Source organism: Pseudopodoces humilis, chromosome 15 (genome assembly GCF_049639895.1).
Source record: "Pseudopodoces humilis isolate 2021_Gansu_Grassland_sample_001 chromosome 15, ASM4963989v1, whole genome shotgun sequence".
Taxonomy (NCBI): Eukaryota; Metazoa; Chordata; class Aves; order Passeriformes; family Paridae; genus Pseudopodoces; species Pseudopodoces humilis.
The window spans coordinates 13,134,997-13,162,126 of NC_142214.1; the positions used below are offsets into that span (position 1 = coordinate 13,134,997).

The 27,130-nt window shown below is 42.0% G+C and overlaps 1 protein-coding gene across 5 annotated transcripts in view; it reads right to left on the minus strand.

Moving 5' to 3' along the window:
* Nucleotides 1–8,563: 8,563 nt before the first annotated feature.
* GPR50 (G protein-coupled receptor 50) overlaps nt 8,564–27,130 on the minus strand; it is a 67,185-nt gene continuing 48,618 nt past the window's right edge. For 3 of the 5 annotated variants that reach the window (XM_014260939.2, XM_088062793.1, XM_088062788.1), the window contains 2 exons: nt 21,610–21,666; nt 18,252–18,293 (listed from right to left, as the gene is read on the minus strand). The gene's annotated coding sequence lies outside the window, so the exon portion shown is untranslated. Of the gene's footprint in view, nt 8,728–18,208; nt 18,294–21,609; nt 21,667–27,130 lie in introns of those variants that run through there. The other 2 variants (XM_088062791.1, XM_088062792.1) reach the window with 2 other exon arrangements.

Consider the following 27,130-nt stretch of genomic DNA (forward strand, 5'->3'; position numbering starts at 1 on the left):
TAAAGCAGGAGCCAGCACTCCAAAAGGGCAAAATTAACTTCAGTAATATTCGTCTTTCTGTATAAAGTCATATTATGGAGATGATAATTTTGTTGGAATGGGTATCTCCTTTTGTTGTCATTTTCCCAGGCTTGCTGTGAGCATTAGGCCTCTCTGAACCTTCTGTGGTGGGTAACAAATAATTAAATGCAGGGAGATTAGAAGCTTAGCACAGAATATGCCCAGAGTATTTCTGTATTTCTACCTAGAAGGGCTGAAAGAGAAGAAAAAGCTGACTGGCCACAAATAACTTGTATACAAATTGAATGAACACCAAGCACAAAATAGGCAATGTAATTATTGCTTCCAGTGGCTCTTCATTCCCCACTGCTGAGCCAAGGCAGCTCCTAAACACCAATATCTCACCAGTGACCATGGGAGCCAGGACAAGAACAGGAGCTGTAGCTGTTCCAGCAGTGCCAAACTCCAAAACAGGAGCTCCCAGATAGGCTGATATCAGGGATATAAGGCAGGAGCCTGAGCTGGCAGTCCCAAGCACCAGGATGCAGTCCTGGCCAGCTCCTGAGGCAAATGGGGCTGGATGTGATCAGGACATGGCATAAACTACTGTCTCTGTGGCATGGCAGTCCAGGACTGTGCCAGCAGTGCTGTGCAGTCTGCAGCCGCTTCAGGCTTCCCCAGCTTGGCTGGCCTCAAGGTCAGTCCCAAGATGGTGATTGTTTTTTCTTCTCAAAATCTTAGCTTTCCCCCTTATGTGCTCAGATCTACCTCCAAGGGTCTGACTGGGTCCCATACAGCCACATTAAAACTTCAGTGAGAGAAGCTTTAGTATTCTTGAGCGTATAAATGCTCCTGAGATATCAGAGGTCAGAGGGCACTTTGCTCTTTCATCACTTTTTTGCCCTGCACTAACAGCTATAATAACCCACAACAGGGGAACCATTCATGTGGGCTATGAGCCATGCCAGAAGCCTGGCTGCGACTATGGAAACCAGTAGCTCAGGAGACAATTCAGCCCCCAAAAATTACTTCACCAGCATCACTGATAATAATAAATGGATTAGTGAATGGGAAAAAGCTCTGTGGTTTCATTCAGTCCTTATGAAGTAAGAACCCTACAGTGAGAAAGTCTCCCAAAACCAGCTGAATTTGTGTTTGGGTTTTGTTTCCCAGTGTGCAGAAATTATGAATGAAATACTGCTGTAAATCAGGCTGTTAGAAGACCTCCCCCAGCCCTTTACTAACATCAGTCATCTGATTGCCTCTAGTAACAGTGTTTCCATGAGTGAGGACTTTTGGCAGGAGTAAAGTTGGAAAGATGAAGCACACGCACATAATGACAGATTCATGGAATAATATAAATGTTTATACATACTGGCATGGGAGCACTAAGCTTCCCATACAATTATTTCTGCTCTGTGTTCAGATGTGCCATTCATCCTGGCTGCTCTCAATCGAGCAGGTTTGTAGCTCACAGAGGCAGCCAACGCACACTCAGCCACTCTTTGCTCTGGTTTGTACCAGATCTGATTCCATCCCACAGCTCCTGCTGAGCAATGCCGAGGCAGTGAAGACAGATTTCAGCCCAGCATTATCACAAGAACCCCTACAAGCTTTCCTGGCTGGCCTCTCCTCCTCACAGCTCTACTTTCTCTTTGCTTTTGCATGAAGCCAAAGGGGCTCTCCTCCACCACCTGACATCTCTTAATGACTTGAGGCTGAGGCCCAGAGACAGAGCTTGAGAACTCTGAACTTTCTCTACAGATTTTTCCATGTGGCAAACACACCATTTTAGATGTCAAAGCAGTATTTTCAAGGGCATGGTGTCATCTGCAAAGGGGTGAGCAGTTAAGCTCAGACATTGCAGACCTGGGGTGCCAGCTTGCTACAGTATGCTATAGAAAAGAAAACATTTTGCTATTGTTACTTCTCATAATGAAAACTGGCAGTAGGAGTGAAACTACAGAATGTATCATGAAACATTTAGGATACAATTGTTTCAGGTAAAAGCTACCAGACATCTCACAGGGTAAGGGATATGAGCGTGGAAACGGCGCAGAGCTCCTGTCCAAGAAAACCAGCCTGGGAGAGGTTTTCACCATGGTGAGGTAAGAAAACTTACATACTAACTGTATGGACTAAGATATTTTCCTACCTGTAGTATTTTCCTTTCTAGAACAGAAATCAGCAGAATAATACTCCTAAATCCATGGTGTGGGTGGCATCCTAGAGACTCACATCCTGCCAGAGCTGAACTGTGAACTCCTAAGCCCAGAGTGCTAGGAAAATGCGGTCTCAGGGAAGATTGCTTTCTAGCAGCATTTTTTTTTTTTTTTTTTTTTAATAGACAAATGCAAATAGCACTGTAGTCACAGATTGCCAGCAGCAGTAGTATAAGGGAGCCACAGCCTGCCCCTCACATGTAACACCTCAATTACTCCTGCCATCTTGCACAATCAGAACTAAGTGACAGCCACACTGTCACTTCTCTAGCAAGGAGTAAAATGGTGATGATAATGATTATGGGGTAATAGAAACATTCATTTTATGCACATTGGTAATGCAAACTCACTCATGTATCCTAAAGGCATTAGGGTAAATGTGCTCTGACTCCAGAGTGGTTCAATCAGATGGGGAATAACTGTGTAAACTATTCTGACCATAACCCCTCAAAGTTAATTAAAACATCAAGTGCCTCCAAACCAGTGGCGTGTAAATAAACATTTTTCATAGCTACTCTCATTCATGAAAACATAGGAGACAGATTGCATCAGTAGCAAGGAGATACCATTCTTTCAGGTGAAAAAAGCCCAAGCTCATCCTCCTCCAGTGCCAATTGCTGAAAAGTGGTTTGGGAGCACAAGATCCAGCAGCAGCAGCTCTATTGTGGGACTCACCACTAGAAGCTCCTTGTGTGTAGCCCACTATGGATGCTAAATCTGAACCAGAGTGCCTGTGATTATTGCAGGCCGCGGAGTTCAGTTCAGCCTGAGAAAGTAGCCTGAGAAGTTTTAAGGAGGAATTCAAAACAATTCTTAGAGACAGAAAACAACTGCCAGGTGCTGTTTGTCTGTCCTCTTGTTTTCCTTGCAGGAGAAAGTCAGGAGGTGGTGTACACCACTGACCAATGATGGTGATGTAGCAGTTAACTAACCAATAAGAGTTTCCTTTCTGTACTTTCCACGTATCTGTCTATAAAACAGGCCTGAAGCAATAAACTAAGAAATTCTCCTGTTCTGACTCCCTTGAGAGCCTATGTCTTTCTTTTCACCGTTCCTAATTAGAATGACAGCCCACACTCTACATCATCCAAGGAGTCAACTGTAATAAGAAGAGCAGGTTTTCCTACCAGAGCACGATCTGAACATGGCCACCATGGCCACCAGGCTGTGTCTAGGGGGTCAGTAATGTCCCAAGAGCACAGTTTATCCCAGAATCTCATAGGACCTTAATGACCATAATATCAGGAGAACACCCTGAGCCCTGCAAATCTCATACACATACAAAGCTGTCTCTAAATCATGCATGCCTAAAACCCAAACACAAGCTTTCATGAGCATGACTGTCAGACTCCTCTGTGCAAAGTTCATTTAAGTCACACAGTTCAGACACATATGGATTACCTTTTTTCCTCAATGCTACACATACCAGTCTCAGATGCTGAACCAGGAGCAATTAGCAGCATGCTCAGCAGTATCCTCTGCTGACAGACAAAATGCCCCAGCACAAATGTAACTATGGGCACTGCACCTTTTGGTCAGGAGGAAAGTCTGGCTCTGAACCCCCAAAACAGCAGAATAATTAATATATTATGTTTTTCTTTATAAGTGATGGATTGCATAAAGTGGATATTAAGAACAAGGTAAAATGTACAAAACACCTGAAAGCAAATTGTCATCTAGGTGAGCTTGAGGAAAATCCATATGTATTTATATAAATATATGTTTATATAAATGTATATTTATATATATTTTATATAATATTTTATATATATATAATATTTATATTATTTATATTTTATATAATATATATATATATTTATATATAAAATCCAGTGCCATTACCATGTGTTTTAACTGTCACTAAAAGACAGGGAATGATTCACACTGACATGTCTCACTGGCATGGCAGGAAAGAGAGACTTTATTTTCTGACTCCAGTATTTATAGTTTCTTGACAACGACCAGGGATTGGATAACTAAATCACCATCTTCCCAATCACACTGGTCATGCAAAATGTCCATCAAAAAATGTTTCTCAGAAGGAATGTGATAAACAGCTTATGTTTACCAGAGTCTCATGGGAAAGTAACTACAACTATGAAAACATTATCAGAAAGCTTAATTTTCAGGGTGACATTTAACTGTTACTTTGGGAAAGATAATAGAATATGTCAGAAATGGAGGGTAGCCTGTACCGAAGCCTTCATCCACACTGACCAAGAGGATGCTTTTGGATGAGTACAACAGCCATGCCTGGAAGCATGGCTATCCTCCACAAGACATCATCAGAGTCTGGAGGAAAAGAGGAGGCTTTCCTACAAATACATCCTACAACCTGGAAAGTTTGGGTAGGCAAAGCTGATCTCCCACATACCTGCACAGAGAGCTTGTGCCAGCTCCTCCTTGAGAACATGCCACTCTGCAGCCTCTGTCTTACATCCCAGTGGCTGAAAACCCCCTGCCCTGAAACATGGGGCTGGAAGGCCTTGATAATTTGCTTCTGTAGTTTCATCTGTGTGAGCTAAAGCAAACTAGACCTGCTTTAAAATAAATCTACCATGAGATCTACCTTAAATTGCAATAAACTACTTATTAGAAGTTATAGTTCGATATTACACAATACTCCCTCAACAAAAGCTGTGAATTTGGGTTTTTTTTGTTTATGCAAGCAGTCAGTTTAGAAAATGGCACTTGGGGACATGATTCAGTGGGGAATACAGCAGCACTGGGTTAATGGTTGGACTTGGTGATGTTAGAGGCTATTCTCAACTTTACCTATTCTATGACTGTACAAAAAATAAAAACCAGGATGAAATCTTTGATTGTTTCTCATTTTAACACTCCTTGCTGTATGACAGAATATGGATTTTCACTAACTTCAACATGATAGTTCATGCATAGCTACTGGACTAAGCACAGCTGAGTATAACCAGGTGTGATGGGTTGACGCTCGCCAAACACCAGTGTACCTATGACAATAATTTACTCATTATCCTCTGTTATAGTTAAGCAGAGGAGGGGGAAAGAAAATGCATGGGGTGAGATAAAGATTAGGAGAAAACACTTTAAGGGCAAAACAGGCTCAAACCTTTAAAAGGTATAAAGAAAATAATGTATTAAAAAAATTAGAAGAGGATAATGAGAACTAAAATAAACCTTTAGAACACCTTTCCCCCCACTCCAGCCCTTCTTTTCTTCCCACTGACAGTGCAGGCAGAAAAAATACAGGATTTGTAGTCAGTTTGCCACTTCTTAAGATCTTCAGTTCGCTTAGGGAGAGGAGTCTCTTTTGCTATGCCATGGGGTCTTTCCTACAGGAAACAGTTATCTGTGAACTTCTCCAAGATGGTTTTAATTTTCACAATTAACAGTCCTTCCAAAACCTGCTGCAACATGAAAATCCCTCCTATGGCTTACAGTCTTCCCACAACTGCTTTTTGTGGGTGTGATGGATTGGCATTTAAGAAACAAAGAGAAACACCTAAGGAAGTTAAAGCTGCTAGAGGCTGATGGGAGTTTTTCTCCTAGCCAATAACTGTCCATTTCTGAGAATAGATAGTAGTTTTGACCATTGAAAAGTGAGATCAACTTGTGAACACCACCTTAAGACCTAAGCCCGGGAATTTCTTTGTCTCTTTGGTTTCCGGCTTTGAAGAGGTAACAGGGGTCCAGTTCAGCCTCCTTCCCCCAGGCCGGACAAGGCTGCTGGGGGAACAGGACTGGCTGAAGTTCTGCAGGTCCCGGAGAGGATGGAGGCTGTGAAGTCACAGGAGCCCCTTCTCGGAGGACTTGCTAAGCCTTGTACAGAGGGCCTGCCGGGCCAGGCTGGTCCCTCGCTCGGCTGCAGTCTCTGCCGCTGCTGAGTTTCACCAGAGACTGCTGAGTAAGGGGAGGGAAAGCTATTGGCCTGCGGTGTGCTGAGATAGTGGCCACACTCCCCCAGAGCAGCCATGGAAAAAAATCTTCCATTGCAGACAACCCCAGCCACTGCTCCGACAGAGATTACGGGACTATCCACATAGCCTGGGCAAGATTTTAACCCTTTTTCTACCCAGATGAGACTTGCAGATTAATCCTTTTTTCCAGAGAGAGGGGAAGAGAGAGAGTGATCAACATGTAAAGAGACAACATAAACTATCAAATACAGTGAAGAAAGGAATTAAGCTTCAGATGGGGGAGAGAAATAAGGAGATGCTTTAATAAGCTGAAATATTATTTTGCTAAAACTATGGAGATGGACAATAGTATTCTGAAAACAACTCCTTTAATTCATGTCAATGTATTTTGGGGGGAGTGGAGTATTTAGAAGTGTGGATCTAAACAAATGGTGAAGTAGTTGTGATCTTATGAGATGCTGGAAAAGGAAAAAGAAGTGAGAGTTGTTGAAGATTTGTGACCCTTAAGAGACAGAGAAAAATTCTGTTTCCAGAGATGATCACAGAGACAGATGAAGATAATTTTTGCCTTTGAATAACTCTTGACTCATGACCCAAGAGCACACCTCAGAGTGGTGTGAAATAGGAGGAAAGGACTGATGGCACAATTTTCCAGGTGGCTGGCATCAGGAAAACAGAACGCCATGAGAAAATGGTTTTCTGTTGTAATGATGTTAGGAAAAATGGTATGACCCAAAGAATGTACCCCCGAAAATGTAGACTTGTAAGTTCTTTCCCTTATCTTATTCTCCCCAGTTCCCCTTATTGGTTGTGTAAATTCCCCACACCCCTTTCCCCTGCCTTAAAAAAGGGGTGCTTATCAATACCTCTTCCTCTTTCCCTCCTGCAACTTCACTCTGAAAGATCCCAAGAAATAAAGCTGCAACTGCCATCTCAGAAAAGGGAAAGAGCCTCGTTTTTAGGGTCTCCTCTGGCAAGCTAAACTACCTCCCCAGCCTCCCTGGCCGCTGCGGGGTGGACAGTGGTAGCAGAGAGGCGGGGGATAAAGTAATAATAGCAGTTTTCTTGTGAAAAACTCCATAGATTGACAAAAGAGAACTTCTTTTTCTCTACAAAGACTGATGAAAAGACTATAGCAAAGTTGGGACTGTGTTAACCACCAGGATTTTTTGTCTCTATGTTGTCATGTAAACAAGGGAGTGGTTGGGTGGTGGGGAAAAAAGGGTTTCTGGAGGTTTTATTCTGGTTTCTTATTCTTGTAGTTTTGTTAACAAACTTTCTTTATTCTTTTTAAGTTTTAAGCCTGTTTTGCCCTTCTTCTAATCCATATCTCACAGCAAAAAATGAGGAAGTTTTCTAGTGATTTTTTAGCCAATGCTTTAAAACCATGACAGTGGACCATTTAATTTATGGGGTGCAGGTTTTAAGGATGAGCTGTTCTAGTATAAAAGCAAGGATCTTCTTCCTCTGTCTTTGAAAGCAAGAGTTTTCTCTTTCTCTGTTCAAGCCCCACATCAGATCACAGCTTATCAGCATCCACATGCTCCAGCATGAGTGCCCTTTTCTCATGGGCTGTGGAGAATGCTGCATCCTCTCCATGCACTTCATGAATTACAGGGAAAGTTTGCTGTATTATTGTCCTCACCACGGCTTGCAGGAGAATTTCACCTTTGAGGCCCAGAGCACCTCCTCCTCCTCCCACTCCTTCTTTTGCACTGACCTGAGTGCTGCAATGTTGTCTGTGTGTCTTCATCTTTTCCTTTTCTGTGACTCAGAAGAGAATCAGTGTTCGTAGGTTCATTTGTTGTCAAGGTCTATCAATTGAAGTGGTTTCTATAGAGTTCTGCAGCACTGAAAGGTTGATGTTGTCCATGCTCCGCCATCAGGGAATTGCTTGCCATGCTTCTCTCTCTGTTGGATACGTGGTCTCTGCCAGCACTGTGCAAGCTCCGCTGGCTGCCTGCTCCCTTCTGGGCCTTTTCCTCATGTGGGATGCTGGCAAAAAAAAAGTTGCTGCTGCATCTTTTGCCTTTCTGTCTGCAGCATGGCTGGCTAAAAACAGCTGAGTAAATAAAGTCCATTGTGAGCCATGCAGAGAGCTGCGGCCTTGTGGCACCATCCCAGCTGCATGGCTGCTTGCAGCGCTAGGATGGTCCCCAGCAACATGGCCCAGTGGCTGCACCAGAACAAAGTCCAGTGGCCACCTCTGGGAAGGGAGCCCCACCAGCCTTCCCAACACCTCTTTAGAGAGCAGGGAGCAAAAGAGCTTCCCATGGGTTTTTTTGTTCTTTAAGATGTTATCATAGAGGCATTTCCAGCTTTTCTAATTGGCTTAGCAGTATGCCTGTCTTCAGAGATACCCAGAGACTGATTTTGCCAGGCGCAGAGGAAGTCTGTAGCAGCTCTTCACAGAGAATCACTTCTGTGGCTTTTTCCCTCCTCACCACAAATCAATTAATGCAAGACCAGCACATCAGGCTCCAAAGAAGTTAATGAATCCATATTTCTCCTGTCTGATAGAACTTCCTTCCAAAAAGAAACTGCTGAAGCTCAATGTTTTGTTGATCATGAGTGATTTTTTGAAAAAAACCCAGGATGACATGAAGCATCTGCCAGGAAAAGACAGTATTTTCTGTACAGTGAAAAATGTTAGAAGGCAAACAAGCCCGCTCCCCCCACCCTCATGCTTGACCCATCTTCCCTGCACCAAAATAAACCCTTCGTTTTGCTTGCTGAAAAACAGAAGGAGAAAAAAGTTTCAACAAAACAATAATCAGATGTCATCACGTAGGCTCTCCTGCTTGAACTACATGGGAGCTGCGTGACTCACTGCTTAAGTCACAGAGCAGAGGAATGAGTGAAACTGCACTGAGGAAGAGTAACTTCCATGACAACTTTTGTTTCCAATAGAATTCCATTTTCAGCATTAAAAGGAGATTATTCCTTCCAAGTACTTACACACATGCAGGCATCTGCTAACAGATGGAGCCAAGCCCCACATTAACACCTTTATAGATGCATGGGAGTGGTATACTCATCCTTGACAGGGGCTTGCTAAACCAAGGAATTGAAGAGCCTCTCATGGTTCTCATTCCCATCTGGCAGTTTTGGAAAGCCAGACACAAAGTTTCACAAGGCCTCAGGAAGAACTGGCTTCAGAGGTGACCTTACTGGCATCTCCAGGATTTAGTCCTCCCTCCACTGAGCTAACTCATAGCACCACAGAATCACAGAATTATTTGTATTGAAAGGGATCTTTAAAGGTCATCTGGTTCAATCTCACTGCCATAAGCAGGACATCTTCAACTAGATCAGGTTGTTCAGAGCCTTGTCCAACCCAGCCTTGAATGTTTATAGGGATGGGGCATCTACCACCTCTCTGGGCAACCTGAACATGCCAGCACCTACTAGGGGAAGGGACTTGCAGCCCAAGCCACCAAACATGCAGCCAACCCTTCCATGTCTGGGAAGTCTCCTGATATCTTGACTATTTTCAATTTTGCTGCTTTTCCTAGCTTCTGCCATTCCCTGGGCTCACCTGCACCCTGAGGGTATTGTACCACACTCCACCTCAAGCCTGTGTGTCCCCCACCGACCTTGGAATGCTCCTCTCCCCTCTCTGCCCTTCCATATATTCCACAAATTATGCATTCAAGTGAGAGAGGAGTTTACAGCTCTGGAATTTTGCAAATGGGAAAGATAAACTCAAATAAGGGAAAAGTAGGAATATTTTTGCATCAAACAATTACTGAACATACTTCCTTCTGAAGAGTAAAAGGGGTTTTCAAAAAAGTAATGAACGCACCTGGGTTTCCCCATTCAAGTGAGTCCTAAAACTCAAAGAATCTAAATTAGCATAATTTTGTCAGGGAAATTTTTTTTATAAATTTAATTTATACATTCTAGAGACTTAATTTGGAGATCCACATGAAAGCTTGGGGGGAAAAGATAAAAATTTAAGTGAAACATCCTTTCGTGCCTCATTTCTGGTGGTTTGCCTTTGGAAATACAGAAACAGCAGCAGTGAAAAAAGAAGGGCAAGAAAATCTGCATATGTTCACCTCTACTATTGACACACATCAGCATTTCCTCAGCTGTACAAGCTTTCACTGCTATTTTCATTTAATTACTTTTGTGTGGTCTATTACACAGTCAGTGAGGTACAGAACTTGGTAGCATCCTGATCATTAGAGATGATCTAGGTTAATTTTAGGTTTATCTGAGAATATATGTAATAAGAAAATAATATAGGAATAATAATAAAATAGTAAAAAATATCACCTACTAGCACTACAAGAAAACTTATCTGATGCAGAATCAAGTGCAAAAGAAAGTGTGAACTCCCTTACAACTAGAGGGACACCCTGTGCTGCACATGTGCAGTGGTGCCACACATCTTAGAATAAAAGGCTCCAGGGACACCTTTGAGCAACTTCCAGTACCTAAAGGGGCTACAAAAGAGCTGGAGAAGGACTTTGGACAAGAGCAAGGAGTGACAGTACAGGGGGAAATGACTTCAAATTGACAGAGGGAAGACTCAGACTAGATATTGGGAAGAAAATCTTCCCTATAAGGGTGTTGAGGCACTGGCACAGGTTGTCCAGAGAAGCTCTGGATGCCCCATTCCTAAAAGTGTTCCATGTCAAATTGGAGGAGGCTTTGATCAATGTGGTCTAGGGCGAAGGTGTCCCTGCCCATGGCAGTGACAATCCAGTCCAAGCCCTTCTGTGAATATGACTTCATGCAAGTTGAGCTGCTGTAACTGTGTGTGCTCTTCTAATTAAAAAAAAAAAAAAAAAGATAATAATAAAGAAATGGTCTTCAGTCACTGTGTTAGGGAGAATTCTTCACAGAGTCATGCCATTGAAAAGTTGTAGAAAAGCCACAAACTAGAGCCAGATCTCCTTCCTCCTACTCTGATACTCTTAGCTGTAAGGCCATCTGGTAAGAAGGATATAAAGCAAATTTTAACTTGCACTCACAAGACAAATATAGTTGAAAACTAGATTACCTACAGTCCATTTGAGTTCACTGGAAATATGCCAACCAGTAAATTAGATTGATCACCACTAATCTCCATATCCATCACTGCTGGTCCCTGGTTGAGCCTAGGGATAGAACCAGTAGAGCCAAATGGGAGGAAATTGAATCAAGGGTTTGATTGTATGTCTTTGATAATTTTTAAGGAACAGACTGGCAGACCAGGCCACTCTAAGCTTCCAGCCCCTTGTGGTGGAGAAACTACAGGGAATTAATTTGCAGAAAGTTTGTCCAGAATTTTGAACTGTGACTAAAAGATGATTAACCCAGTCAAGCGATTCCTTCCAAGTCTGACCCTTAACTGCAAACATGCAGTGGATGTAAACAAGGCATTCATGTCGTAAGTTCTACTCCTTTTATTGTTTTAGAAGAGTTTAGTCTAAACAAACTCTCTCTGAGGCGCAGCTCATGTGTACTCTGCAGAGATGCTGCAAATTCCAGGTAGTGAAGAAAGGTTCTAATGTTTGTGACATTCAAATGCAGAGCTGGCTGAAATGACAATACTGACCCATACAAAAGAAATGTCTGTCTGTGCTGCAAATTTCCATAATATAAGCCACTTGCTGATGTTTAAATTCCTCATAGAACAGCCAAGGGAAAAAAATAAAACAGATAGAACCACAAAATATGAGACTGTAGATTTACATTAACCTCATTTTCGAATCACTAGGGCATTATCCTTCTCTGCTGAGCCCAACTTGGGCATGAGGCTGTCTTTAAGCCTTCCCTTCTAAGTCATGTATCCCTGACCTCACTGTGCAGCACATCAGCTAACAATGTCCTGATTTACTGAGTGATTCAGGGGTTAAGTATCATGGGTCAATGTAGGCTTCATTTAGACACAATTTTCTGGCATTAATAGTAATCTCAAAAACATTATGTTGATTATTTCTACATCTCACTGACCCTGAGCCATATCTTTATTTTTCATCTGCTTTATCCTTTGTTCTATTTCCTTCCAAAGTTTTCAACTAAATCCAAGTCATTGACATAATTCAGGCATTTTGAGGGCAAAACAACACCCATCCTTGATCCTGGTCCAGAAGTCTTCAAAAACTATACTAAGGTTAAGTCATCAGGATTTCTCAGCTGGCCAGGGAACCTCATAGAAGGAGCTCCCAAGTTCTGAACAGCTCCAAAGTACTGTTCCTTAGACAATAACCACCTCTGCTGTAGCTCACTGAGGACCTCAGCAACTGCCAATACTGATTGCTAAAGAAGCTTTTTCAGTTTAGCAGATGAAAGCTGGATTTCACCTGTGTAGCACTTGTACACATGAGAAAAACTAAGATATTAAATGCCTCTCACTTGAAAAACCACTGTAGGAATCAGTATTAATGTTTAAGCTGTCCATTTCCAGACAAATCGGTCCCTTACTTCATCTTGAGCAAAAGTAAAACTACCCTCAGGGACTCCCCATTTGACAACGCTGAGAGATTATCAGCAATAAAGCCATAATCTAAACTAATGCCAGAATTTAGATTCAAATATTGCTGGTTTCTACTTGTGTCTTAAAGTTTTGAATTTTCAGTATCTGTCTTCAGCAAGATATATCCCTGGTGTCATTATTAACAGTATTCTACTCTGAACTGTTAAGGAGAGAAAGCTGGAGGTTTCTGCCAGGTAAAACACCAGAGAGCAAGAAAAGCAGAAGTCAGTTTTAAGAGAGAATCAGAAAATTCGTAATTGAACATTAGTTAGAAAATAACAGCATCCAATCCACAGTGCAACTACACCTCCCCCCACCTCTAAGAAGATGAGATACTGTACAAAATTTTTAGTATCTTGTCTATTAGTAGGGCTACATGTGCAAAGCTGGTTATGAAATGATTTTAAAAAACAACATTTCAGTAGTCTCATATCTCCAGTATTACTTGCAAATTATATAAATCTGCAATATTTTATGTTTTAATAATCCTTGTCAATCTTTGCTTCACTACCTCTAGCAATCAAATACAAAAACAGCAGAAATATTAACCTTGAAAAATTGCATGAAGTGCAAAGCTGGACGTATATTTTGGCAATTTAACTGTACTTTACCCAGTGCAGTTATATAAGCTATGTGCTTTCTATCTGCTTTGTGTGAGTGGCATGCTGCACAGATGTTGGAACAGATCTTTTCTGCATCTGGTAAATGGATTCCCTGGTTCACGCAGTCATAAACCGAGATTTTTACCAAGGTGCTGGTACTACTTTGGCATAAATGGAGGGCTGACAGTAGGTGGGCTGAGCTACTCAAAATTGATCTTGAGATCAGCAGTGACAACATTTCATGATTTTGTATTTTAGGAAATTGAGCCAAAATATAATGTTCTTATCTGCAATTTCATGGGAAAAGGACAGTTTCTGCTATATATGTCTTAGGAACATCTTCCAGTTGCTTTTGTTGAGGCTTAAACTAGCCAGCTTACACACACTGAGCATGCTGCTAGCTGGCCAATTTACAGCACATGGGCTGCTTACCAGGACTCATTCAGAATAAAGCACTCAGTAAGTGCTGCTTCAGACATATGTATCTGAATCCCAGTGTGACTTATCAACTGGATTGCACTACAATCGGCTAAGAGACTGGAAAAAAGAAGTCTCGGGATAAAACAAGCACTAGATCTAGCACTTGGGGAGTTAAAGGCATCTGGACCATGGCAGGCTACGCTCTGTCATGAAGCCCTCTTTGTACTAGACCTCCCCTCTCCTGCCAAGTGATTAACTCAGTTATTCTCCAGAAAATGCCACAGCCCTGGGGAGAGCTGTGGGCTCACAGCTATCTGCAGCGGCCAAGCTGTTGCTGTAATAACGTCCAGGCTTCCCATTACATGTTTGTGGTGCAGAAGTATTCAGCTCCCATAGGCCATGGTTGGGCTGGAGGCAGTGAGAAGGGACTTGTGGGGAAAGCAGCCAGAGCCCAGCCTGCCCTGCCTCTGACACAGCAGCATCTCCCTCCATCAATCCTATGACTCTCCTTGCCAACAGCTCCACTCATCACTTGCTTGGTCAGGCCAGAGTGCAGCCCTGTGTCATGTGTGGGCATCCAGCCTCTACGCAGCCCCCACCCAGATGGTGCTGAAAGGATGAAGCTTTTGTCACAATAACTTTCACCTGAGATTTCACTCTTACTTAAAACTGCCTGTTGGTTTTAATGTGATATTAATTGTTAGAGTAATACTGGCTCACATCACACTGGTAGCTGCTACCAAACAGTGAAAAGCTTTTACTTCTCATAGTTGAAACTGGGAAAATATGGATGGGAAGTTGGAAATACCCAGACAACTCCCACATCTCTGTGCTCACCTATTTCAAAAACAAAAGCATGGCTGCAGTGTTGCCTTATTTCAGTAAATAAGGATCAGGTCTTTACCAGCTATTACAGCTGATGTCACCAATCCTTTGGTGATCAGTGGCATCAAGTCTGGTACACTTCTACTACAGTGATTCCCTGGAGATGGGTTCAAGTCACATAGGGCTTCACTTAGGAGCAAATCAGCTCCCTAAAGGTCACAAAGACTACATTTGCAGTAGATTTTTTTTTCTCCTTAGCTTTGTGCTCAGTATTCCATTCTCCTGGTGCTGCTGGGGCAGTTTGTCTGTTATGAACATAAACCATTGGGAAGGTCCTTACAGACCCATCAATCTGCTCATGGATATCTATATATAGATCTCAGAGCCATTTGCTCTACCTTTTGTTCCCCAGTGCCTCTTACCACCATACCTTACCCCATGAAGCTCAGTTGCAGCATCATTGCCATCCTCTAAAGGAGGAGGTGTTAAATACCTACCTACCTCTTCCTGAATTTCACTGCTGCATCTCAAGAGGCAAGATGTGGATTCATGCTGGCTGACATCAGGTAATTCACATCTGCTTTTCCACAGCCCTGACAGTGTCTCACTCAGGTAGCTAAGGTGGTAGGAAGAGCAGTGACTGCTAGATCTGGGCTGGGTGGCAGCTATGGTGCCTGCTGCACAGCCAGACAGGCCTCATGTCCCAGGCAGAGACATTCCCTGCAGCTCTGGAATGGATGGTTGCTTTCCACAAAGAGGATTTCAGATCACAGTGTCCCCAGTATTTCCCATGGTCTCACTCTACTCAGGTTACTGATCACCACTTTGTCATTTGAGACATTTGATTTTCCACATGCCTCACTGCAGCTCATTTCATGTTCCAGACCTAAACTCAAGAAACTGCAACTGGCACCAGCCCAGCCCTGCATCTGGCCTTCATTTCTCATCTGAAAAATACAGATACTCCATTCATCCCACAGAAGCCCAGACATCAAAAAAATGGGAACCATTATTTGCCTTCAGCAGATTGCCTCCTTATTGCCCTTGGATTGTCATCCATGGAAATGGATTACATCAGTCTGCTTCCCTGGAGAGTCATGGAGCCTCTCTCACGTGTTTTGTTGGCCAAAGCCCATCTGCCAGCAGATAGTACCGAGCCAGCTCTCAACAAGAACAGCTCTGTAAAGCTTGTTTACAAGAGTTCTAGTCTAAAAGTTTGACAAGAAGTACAAATTTTAGTTAAAAGATATTCAGATATTTGTCTGAAATTTGTTCTCAAGCTACAGCCAGCCAACCCATTTCAACCAACACAATAAGCTACAAGGATTCAGGAGGAAAGAAGAGGTGGTGGGTTTTTTTAAACCATAAAAAGCCAAACATGAAAAATGTGTATTTCTTAGATAATACTCCACCATTCCAATGAAAAAAACAGGATTTGATTTGAAGGAACTAAAAGGCAATGGCTTTCTTTCATAATAGCCTTTACTACCCCAAGCAAACAGGGATGGGAGTAGAACGTGAAAAAAGCCCACTGACCTAATGACAGTTCCAGCACTCAGTAACTTGCTGAGCACTGAAACTGCATTGACAGACTGATGGGTCCCAGGGGTGGTTAAGAGAGTAAAGCCATCAGAAAGAACACAGGCTTTTGGAGAGCAGTGGAAGAATCTTCACAAAACATGGGGGAAAAAAAATATATATAAATAGTAGCTGTCGTTAGCAGATGCATACAGACCGAGAGGGAATGCAAGGCACTGATCATCATACAATGAATGTTATTTTAGACAATTTTAAGATATGATGGGAATATATCTAATATATATCCATTTTTATAAAGTTTTATATATACTATGGTTGTATTGAACCCTAGTGGATGTCTATCCACACAGGAAATAGTTTTGTTTTTAGCATCTATGTATCTCACCATCAAGAAGATGCACCTCACCAAATAAATGTGGGTACTTACTTCTTATTGGGCTATTCAGCAGCAGAACACTATCAGCACACCACCAGGATGCACTGGAAATGATGCAGTGCTCCGTGTTGGAAGAAAACCAGATCTAAACCAAAAGACTCCATAAGTTTTGATGGTAATTAGGTGCCTGTAAAATCTTCTGTCTCCCAGGGAGGGAGGGAAAGAAGTAATTACCAGCCATCCAAATTCCCTGCTACACAAAGAGGGCTCCCACGCTCCTGTCATCTGTGACAACAGCCAGTTCTCTGTAGGCAGCACCTGTCCTATCCCCCTGCCAAACAGCAGCTGAATAAGGCTGCTTTCACCACTCTGCCTTATGCTGGCATGGGCCACACTCCTGCACAACACAGATTGCCAGGCTCAAACCAAGGAGCTCATTCTCAACAATCTCTTGAGCACTTCGGAGAGAAAGGGCTGATGACTACCAGTGCCAACACTCACATCTGCAATCTGTAGAGATCAGCTTCTGGAATCACATTTGGCCAAAGCCCATCTGCCAGCAGAGACCACCAAGCCAGATGTCGGCAAGTGCAGCACAGCAGCTTTGAGAGCAAGCTGGGAGTTGGGATTGCTGTCCTGCCCCATGACTCATGGATGGCTGATCCTGTCTCAAGAAACAGCAAAAGCAGAACATGGAGCTTCATTCTGTGCCCATAGATTTCAATAATCATGTTTCAGTCAGCTTCAACAAGGGCAGAATAGATTTTTCTTAGTCAGTTTTTTCTTCCTCTTAAAAATAGGTGACATCAATTTGACTTGTCAGTTTTAATTAGTATTTGCTTTATGTTCTGCTCCAAAGAAATTGTTCTGTTTTGACAAACAAGGGAGAAAAAATCTGGTACATAACTCAAGCCTAGAATTTAGGATGTCAACATGAAAGGGAAAACTAATTAAGATGCTTCACAGGAGATCCCAGTGCTTCCCACAAACACCAGTAACATGATGTTTTAGACAGGCATTCTTTATATTTGTATATATAAATACATCCAAATAGTTGGGGATTCACAAAATTAAAACTGACATCAATTAGTGCTATCAATGGAACACAGACCAAGACTTGCAGCTAAGTTCAAGCCTAATGATACTGGATATTGATGCAAGAACACATCAAGAATCAATCCCTATTTCAAATAATAGAGTGTAGTGACTCAAGAAAAAGATGTGAAGAAAGTATTGTTAGCAGTAGCAGCTAATGAATAGAACATTGACAAAAACGTGCAGGTTCTCCAGAGTGCACTGTTGTAGTCAGTCAGTATTGCATAAAAATATAACCTCAGGGGCAGCAGCATAATTTTTTAAAAAATTATTTGACTTATTAGACATTTCAATTGACTCAGAAGCAGACTGATGGAACAAATATTTTCTTTTTTTTGAAGCACCTAACCTAACCAAACTTACAGGTGAAGTGTGCAGCCAGGGCACAGGCTGCACAGGCTCATATGCACATTCCAATGATTGTGTTTAATGTTTATTGCCATTTCTGACACTGCAGAGTGTTATAAGCATTAATGATGTAGAGCATTGAGGAGCATCACTGAAAAGTCAGTCAAAGCACACTGGGAGGTTCTTCTCCAACCCTTTGAGGAGCCTTCAGCTCTTACAGCAGCAAGAGGCCCAAAAAGATAGGAGCCATTATCAGCACTAGAGCAATTCAAGTTTGAATTGCTTTTTCCACTTGCCATAAATTGTTTAGATGTCACTGGTGCTTTTAAAACCAAGTGAAATGTGCACAGGACAGCTATACACAACAGAAACAGCAGAAACATTTCCAGTTGTGTGTATTCCCCTTTGTTCCCTCACCTATTCCCAAAGGCAGGAAAAGATACTGCTCCAAGCAAGTCTTCCCACAGCACATGGAGGCAGAGCACAAGAGCTTCATTTCTCCTGTGTAGAAAATAACAGAAGGTGGACATGATATATTAGTAAGGGCCTGTCTGCACAAACCAGCCTCTGGAATAAGTCATGATATTAAAGACTAAAGTCCTTTTAACTTTCCTGCAGGAGAGAGAATAAGGCAAAACAATATCCTTGTGTACAGGAGAAAAAATGTAAACCTGTGTGTATTAGCCAATAGTAACTTGCTTAGCCCGCAGACCCTGTAAAACCCTATAAAAGGTGCGCTAAAGATAGAAATAAACAGCTTTCATTTTTACTTCTGTGAAGACTCGTGAATAGCTGGCAGTCTCTCAATACTCCTGTTTTGTAATTCTGGCATTATCTGACCTGGAAACAGAACATGTCAGCATTAACCAAGGCAGGAGTAAGGATAGACATAGTAACTTTATTGAAACTCAGCAGCAAGACAACCACATTGAAGAAGGGGAAAAGCTAGATAAGATGAAGAACAGTGTAAAAACCCCTTAACACTGACATGCAGCTAAGTTTCACAGGGAGCTAAGAGACTCATTAGAACAGCCTTGTATGAGTTGGAAAGGGTTAGAGTTGCCTTTCTGGTTTTAAGAGAAAAGTTTTTTTCTGTCTATGATAGCTTGTGTGACATGTCTGGATGCAGTTGTGAGTGGTGGGAATGCAGGCAGGACCCATGACCGGGGTGACCTCTTGTACATTTTTTTTGCCAACATCAACAGCTTGCTTGAAGGGGGCTTGAATTTAAGCAAAGGTATTGGGGAAGCCTTGGCGGTAGGAAGGGGTGGGGTGAACAGAGAGGAAAAGGAAGGAGAAGGCATGAATACTTTTAAGACAATACCTCAGTTTTGCAGGACAACAGCTATTTACTTGTTGTACAGACAAGTTATGAGCCTCTTGGGAATCAAGCTTTGTACTGAAATAGCAATTGGCCTCTGATTACAGCAGTGTGAACTCTGCTGCTCTAATAAAACATCAGAATCAAAGCTGAACCATGCCACAAAGGGAAGATCTCAAAAAGAGGATTTGTTTCATTTTGTTGTTCGTTATTTTGTTTTTTTGAATGGCTGTAACCTGATCATAATCTGATTAGCCCAAAATCAGTTGGTGGGTTTTTTCCTTAATATAACAGGGAGAAGAGTGCAGACAAGAAAGGTAACTCAAAAAAAAGGAAAATATATGCAGTAATAGAAATGCTGGAGTGTTTCAGTGGAAGAGACCAAGTGTTTTGGTTCATCTCCCTCTTGTGTCACAAGCTCTCCCCTCAACATGTCACTGTGGTAGGACCAAGGCTTGCCAGAGGGAACATATGCTCATTTCAGGGATCAAACACCAAAACAAGTCCTGCAGTGAAAGTTCTCTGACTACCTCCATGAACCTTGCCCCTGTAGAAATCACCAGGTTTTATTCCCCCTGGATTTTCTGAAACCCTCTTTCCTTTTATCTAAACTTGATTATGGTGCTCACCCGCAGAAGAATACAGGCTACTACAGGTATTTAAATCTCTTCTCACAGGAGGCACTCAAGTTCAGGGTTACCCAGGGGGCCCGAGATGGGTATGAGCATCTTTGTACATGGGCAGAACAACAAACTCCATCTCACTTGTCAGATGGGAACAAATGTGACAACCTGTGACTCTCCAAGGTTAGAGCCCAAAGATGAACAAGGTAAGTCTCAGTAAGACTGCTGGGCTCTGTGACCTGTACTTCAATGAAGCTTCCCTCTGGGCACCTAGATAATTTGTAGCTGTGTGCACAAAATCCTCAGAATGGAGGTGCTGAGTTGACATCACCCACGATGGAACCTGCTCCAGCATCCCACCAAGTTAACAGCAAGACTTCCCATCATCTCTCAAGAGCTCCATGTCCCACGCCATGGCCACAAGAGGGATCTGCACCAGGGCGAGGATCAAGCACAGCATGGCCTCATCATCTTGTTTAAAAGCTCCAGCTGAGCAGAACAACTTCACATTAATTAAGTCTATGCATCAGCCTATTGATTGTTTCCAGAATTAAAGTCTTTCCCTAAATACAACACAAAGTAAAGAAGGTGTAAAAATCTCACCAGGCTCACATAAATGCCTCTTCTTAACCATGAAATATTGATGTTAATATAAGACATGAATAGTTAAGCTTCTGATTTCTCTGAAATCTAGCTTTACCAAATGTTACAGGACATATAATTTATATTTGGGTAGTAGAGGAAATAACAAATGGTTTCACCTCTCAACCTGGTCTCATAGGCAGCCTTAAGTACACCAAAGTACAGTAATTGCTATAATGGCAGTTTGCCCAATTTAAGTCTTAATAATGTTATAATAAAAAGAGTACTCTTCTTTTTAGGATTGATTCACTTTAAAACTAATCAATAAATGCAGTTTTTCACTTCATAACTGCAAATACCTGCTTGGTATTTTTTAGCTTTTCCTGTACTCAGCTTTGCTGGAGTCCTACAACAGTGAGCCACCTGGTCACAGATGTTCTAACCATCCCCTCAATCTGCAAGTGGCCTGGGACAGATGTAGAAACAAGAAAAGACAAGAGCAGTAATTCTGCTATGTTTCAGTCTTTCTGTCAGACTCCTTAGCCCTATTTCCTGCCACTAGACTCCCAAACACATTTTATTCCAACAAGAAAATACCCAAAAATAAACATCAGGTGAAGGCTGACCAGGGCTTCACTGGCTACTAAAGCCTCTTCCACAGACTTTCCCAAGCACTGCTGTGCACTGCAAAGGACTGCAGCAGAATTGCATCCCACAGGCCAAGCCACTCGTGATGGTGCTACTAGCACAAGTGACTGCAGAGCTCTGATCTGACTGAGCATATAAATCCTGTGACCAGGGAGTCCTCAGAGTAATCAGTGTGTATCATCCTCTTTGCAGACTTTATTGGTGTTACCTTTTCTTTTTGACTCATACCTTCCACACTGTTAACAGAATAGGGGGCCTAAAACACAATACATTCATTTCACCTGATTTCACCAGCTAATTAGAAATAAGTCAAATGAAGAAGTGATTGCATTTTCCTTTACAAAAAGAAATACCACCACAGTAATTTTTCTTTACTGACATGTTGATATTCTGATATCTCACCCAGAGCCAAAGGCAGTGCAGTGGGAGCCAAGCAGGTGCTCAACGATATCCATGCCCCACCTAGTCTACTACTGAGGCACTTTTAAATCAGGCTTATATTTCTCAGGATTCCTGCCTAACTCTATATATCATTTTAGGGCTGTATTTGAGCACTGAAGTCACCATGCCTCAGTGACAGGGCAGAAAACAGATATCTAAGGCACTGGCAAAGAACCAAGACATCACAGCACAAGCTGCTTACCTGAAGCTGTCCCAGGGATGAGCACTTAGGTGGAATTTCACACAGCCAACAGTAGTCCTAAAATCAGTTAAATTATTTAGAAAAGGATGGTTACAAAAGCTCTGGATATCTTTCTGAATAATGAAAGCCAGCAGATACTATAATTGAATATCTAATTTCACAGAAGCTGTGAAATTGTCTGCAATTTACTAAGGCATTTCATCCCATCTCATCCCATCTACACAAAATCCAACCCAAGTGACTTAGAAGCAGTAGAAACTCAAACCGAAGACAAAACCGAACAACCAAACAGAAGACAAACCAAAGCAGTGGATGCAATTTTACAGATAATTGTGACAAATTCTGTTTGGACAAATCCTGTTTATTATCTTTATCAATTACCTGGAAGAGGGGATCAAGACCACACTCAGACAGTTTGCATGTAAGCTGGCTGGGAGGGCAGGAAGGCTCTTCAGAGGCATCTTGACAGGCTGGATTGATGGGCCAAGACCAATTGTGTAAGGCTCAACAAGGCAAAGGGTCGGATCATACACACACAACAACCCCCTGCAGTGCCTCCAGGGTCAGGGCAGAGGGACTGGAAGGTGCCCAGAGGGAAGGGACCTGCGGGTGCTGGTAGAGAACAGCTGAACAGGAGTCAGATGTGCACAGGAGGCCAAAAAGGCCAATGGCACCTGGCCTGTACCAGCAATAGAGTGGCAGCAGGACCAGGGCAGTGACCATCCACCCATGCTGGGCACTGGTCAGACCACACCTTGAATCCTGTGCTCAGTTCTGGGCCCCTCATGACAAGAAGGACATTGCAGGGCTGGAATGTGTCCAGAGAAGGGAAAGGATATGGGGAAGAGTCTGGAGCACAAGGCTGGTGAGGAGCAGCTGAGGGTGTTTGGCCTGGAGAAAAAGAGGCTTAAGGGGGACCTTATCACTCTCTACAACTGCCTGAAAGGAGGTTGTAGCCAGATGGGTATCAGTCTCTTTTCCCAGGTAACAAGCAACAGAAGAGCAACAACCCAACAACAAACATTTCCAGAAGAGGAAATGGCCTCAAGATGCTCCAGGGGATGTTTAGATTAGATATGAGAAATTCCTTCACTGGAAGGACTGTCAAGCACTGGAACAGGGAAGTGGTGGAGTCACCATTCCTGGAGGGATTTAAAAGACACACAGATGGGGTACTTGGGGACATGGATTACTTCTGGACTTGGCAGAGCTTGGTTGGATTTGGTGCTCTTAAAGGTCTTTTCCAAGCTAAATGGTTCTAATCTAAGTGATGAGATATTCTTGTTGAGAAAATAAGCTATTATGCCTCAGTTTTGATAGGCTTTCACTGTAGCTTAAAATTGACATTTTCTACATGAATATACCTCTCACTAGTGCACACAGCCACTGCTATTTTTCCTCAAATTGAGACTCTAGCACTCTGCGCATGTTTGTATGTGTCTGTGTATATATATATATATACATGTGTGTATATATATATATATTAATGTAGTATCTCTAATTTCTCTCTCCAAATACAGTCTTCCACTGCATTTAAGAATATTCAATACAGACACAATGCAGTTTTGTAGAGCACAGAAGTAATTTTTTGATACCACAAGGAATTGGTATAGTGGGACAGAGTGACTCCCAGCCTCACAGACTATAATTCCCACATTGCTTTTTAAAGTGGCTTTTGCCTGCCAACTCACACTAAACCCCTAGTCCCATGTCAGCTGAACATGGTACCTTTTCCCACCCTGCAAACATCATGGATACTGTTAGTTTTGCCTACACATGAACTGCTGGAGCAAGCTCAAATTTTTTCAAAGATCTATTTATACTTCTGTCATTAAATAATTTCTCACTTTCACTTTTTATTGCCTCTTAAACCTCCAACAGTCCTAATTTCTAACTGATAAAACCAAATCACTCTGGATTTGGCCCAGTTCTCCTCCTACACTAATGTTACATTAGCATAACTACAGCTTTCAGTGAAATTAGTCTTGTTCACTTTGCTGGGAAACAAAGAAAAATAATCAGTCCTACTGTTTCCTCTCTAATACACTTACAGGAGGAGTTTAGTCCACAAATACATATGCATGACCCAACACTGGAGGGAGAATTAGTATTGCCCAAGTGTATTACAGAAAATCTAATGTTTCATTGTCAGTAATCATTTTCACCAAGAAAACTGGCTCATTTCAGTTATCACAACACCTGCAGACAGTAGAATTAGACAGTAGACATTAGTATGAATTCCAAATAAACTAAATCAGTCCTACTTCTGCATTGAAACAATTCCACAAGTACCACAAGGGAAATTATAAATGAGCTTGACTGGACTCTAATGTGTTACAGATAATTGCACATCTAAACAAATCAAACATGGCCTGCAGATCTGATCTTTCCCCCACTGCTTTTGACTGTTCTCACAACTGTTGCTCTGTTACAGAAAAAAAAAATAAATCAAGGCACTGCAGCAGTGTGACACAGGACTGTTACACAGAACCTGGGCCCTGGGTTTTGCCCCAGGCCAATATAAAACCATGGGCTCTGCAAAGCCTTATCATAGCTGATTTATTCAGTCATCTACATTTTTAAAAATAATATTTACTTTTGATTTTCACTTCAAAGGTCCTGCTTCAGCAGGATTAATGAGAAACAAAGAAATCACAAAGCAAGTTAAGGCTTAATCATTGTGTAATTCCCTTAGATAACTTAATTGTCTCAACCTCAGTGTTTTGCAGTGTAATTATCTACATCTCAGAACCAAACGTAAAACATGCTTTAGTTCAAGGTTGCAGAACAAGTAGAAAGTGGCAAGAACAGAGGCAAGATGTTTTGACTTGTCACTTCCACTCAGTCTCCTGATTCAACCACTATGTAGCATCTGCTCTACAAGTTGACACAAACCTAGGAAACCAAAGTCAATGCTAGCTGCTAACTAAAAATATGAGAACAGAGGCTGGGAAACAGGGGTCTTTCCACATTGATCATGTAAAGGAACTACAGCTTAAGTCAGTGTTTGATACACAGTCTGACAAATAGACTTGTATACAAAGTTATCTAGCTCTTTTTACACATCCTTGTAAAAACTTACAGGAACTATGGACTTGAAAGTTTCAAGCACCACTTCTGAACTCAGCTGTAATTTACTCTTCCTTGCCAAACTCTTTATCATCCCAATGGCCCTGCCAAAACTAGAATAAATTCAACCAGACATATCATTAAGGTATTTAGTAATAACTACAAGAGTGACATAATTCACTAAACCCAAAATACCCCAAAATGCTGTTTCTGTCCCTTTACATTTACTGAAGTGCCCTAATGAAATTCTATTTGGCTGCAAAGTGAAGATATGGATGGATTTACACATAACATAGAAATAGTCCATTTAATTAGCAGGTGAGATGTTTAACAGCTAATATTGGTTTTGTTAAACACTGAGACATAACTCTCAGCTGAAAGCTCTGAATTCAACAGTTGTTCAGGATTCATTTTACTTCAAAGGCTCAAAGATAAATTTCATATATAACTGCACAACTAAAAGTCTGAGTTATGAACAAATCAAGAGACTGACATTCAGAACTGAGAAGACCTACAGAAATTGCTCCAAAGAGGCCATCCCACATCCATCTCAGGCTGTAATAGGTACCCTCTACTGCAGCCCCAGGGGACAGTGAAGTTAGAGAGGTGCAATTTGTTCCTTGCACAAAAGCCCAATTACCATATTTCACAAAGCATGAAGATGGAGAGATTGTGCAATTACCATCCCAGCTATGCTGTTCCAGCCCAGCTCCGTGTCCCTTTGAAGGGATCACTTATATGTATGAGCAATTCCTTAAAAAATACCCACAAACAGACTCTAAGGCAAGCAACCAGCTCCAAGCATCCTCAAGATGCTGCCTCTTGGGGTGGGAGCAGTAAAGACTATGCATTGTTTTCCAAAATTTCAGCATCAGAAAACAAAGTGAGGGAAAGGTGTGGCATCTCAAATGACACATTCTGTCAGCTCAAGGACCCACTGTTAAAAACAAAGTCTTTATTTCCTTCTTGGAATAAAACTTGGTCAAATCTCTCCAGCCTTTAGATGGGATCAGGAGGGGAGAAGCATCCCCACTTCTGAGCTCTTACAAAGGCACTGTGTGGTGTCGATTCCCACTGCAGAGAAGGACTCAGTCAGACCAGCCAGCAGGACTGGCTTTGCTTTTCATCTACAAACTACACTTTTTAAAATATGCTGAGCAGAGAAATCCTTCAGTGTCTGTATTACCAACCTCCTAATTATTTTTGTGTGCAGTCCTATGAACATGGCAAAAACAGAGGCTTCCATTTCCTGTTGAAAAAGCAAAGCTTTTCTCTTTGAAAAAGCAAACCATTTCCTGTTGAAAAAGGAAAAGCTTGTGCATGGCAACTAAAGCAAAGCTCATTCTACATTTTTCATTCACTGATACACAAAGTGCAAACCCCTGCATTCCTTGATGGGAATACAGTCTCCTGTAAGAGAGATTCTCAGAGTCTCCTGTAAGTGCTCCTTATAGAACTTTCCAGTACCTAAAGGAGCTGGAAGAGAGCTGGAGATGGATTTTACAAGGACACAGAATGACAGGACAAGGAATAATGGCTTCAAACGGATAGAGGACAGGTTTGGATTAGATATAAGGAAGAAAATCTTCCCTTTGAGGGTCATGAGGACCTGTCACAGGTTATCCAGAGAGGTTGTGGTTGCCCTGTCCTTGGAAGTGTTCAAGGACAGGTTGAATGGGGCTTTGAGTAACCTGGTCCAGTGGAAGGTGTCCCTGCCCATGGCAGGGGAATTAAGATTAAATGAGCTTTATAGTCCCTATCCAACCCAAATAATTCCATGGCATTGCCTCAGTAAAGATAAAAATACCAGCCTTCTTCCACATGTACAAAACCCCACATTTTTCATTGTTGCTTGTAAGTTATTGATTTTCAGTTGTTCAGGTCTATGTAAGACTTCACCTCTAACTGCCCTGCATGTGCTTGTATGTAACAGAGTAGCTTCAGGCAGCAAAATAAAAAAGATAAAAAGGAAAAAAGAAAAAAGATAAACTCGTAACTTTGACAAGTTTTCCCAAGGGCAGAAAAACATGTGCAGCACCTGCTGCATTTTCCGACTGCTCTGAAGTACCCAGGAGGAAGAAACCCAGAATTTTCTGTAGCAAATAATTTGAAATGTATGACTGGTCTTGATTTCTCTAGGAAAACCCAGGCTGTGTCAATAAATAAATAATCATACCTATACACATTACTATACAATGAGGAATGCAACATAAGATCTAGCCTAGAATCCAAAGAGCTTCAAGTCAAAGTTCAGCTCTTTTTCCTTCACCTGTCTATTCCTCTTTTTCAGTGGTGGCCTGCAGGAAAGGGATGAGCCTGGGAAGGAGGGAGTAGGAGACATCAGGAGAGTCTTATGTGGAATCAATTGCCCTCAAAGTTTGCAGACAAAGGCCCTGCTAGCACTTTCATGCACGGCTTTGTTCTGACTAACCCAGGCCGGGTTTAACCTGTG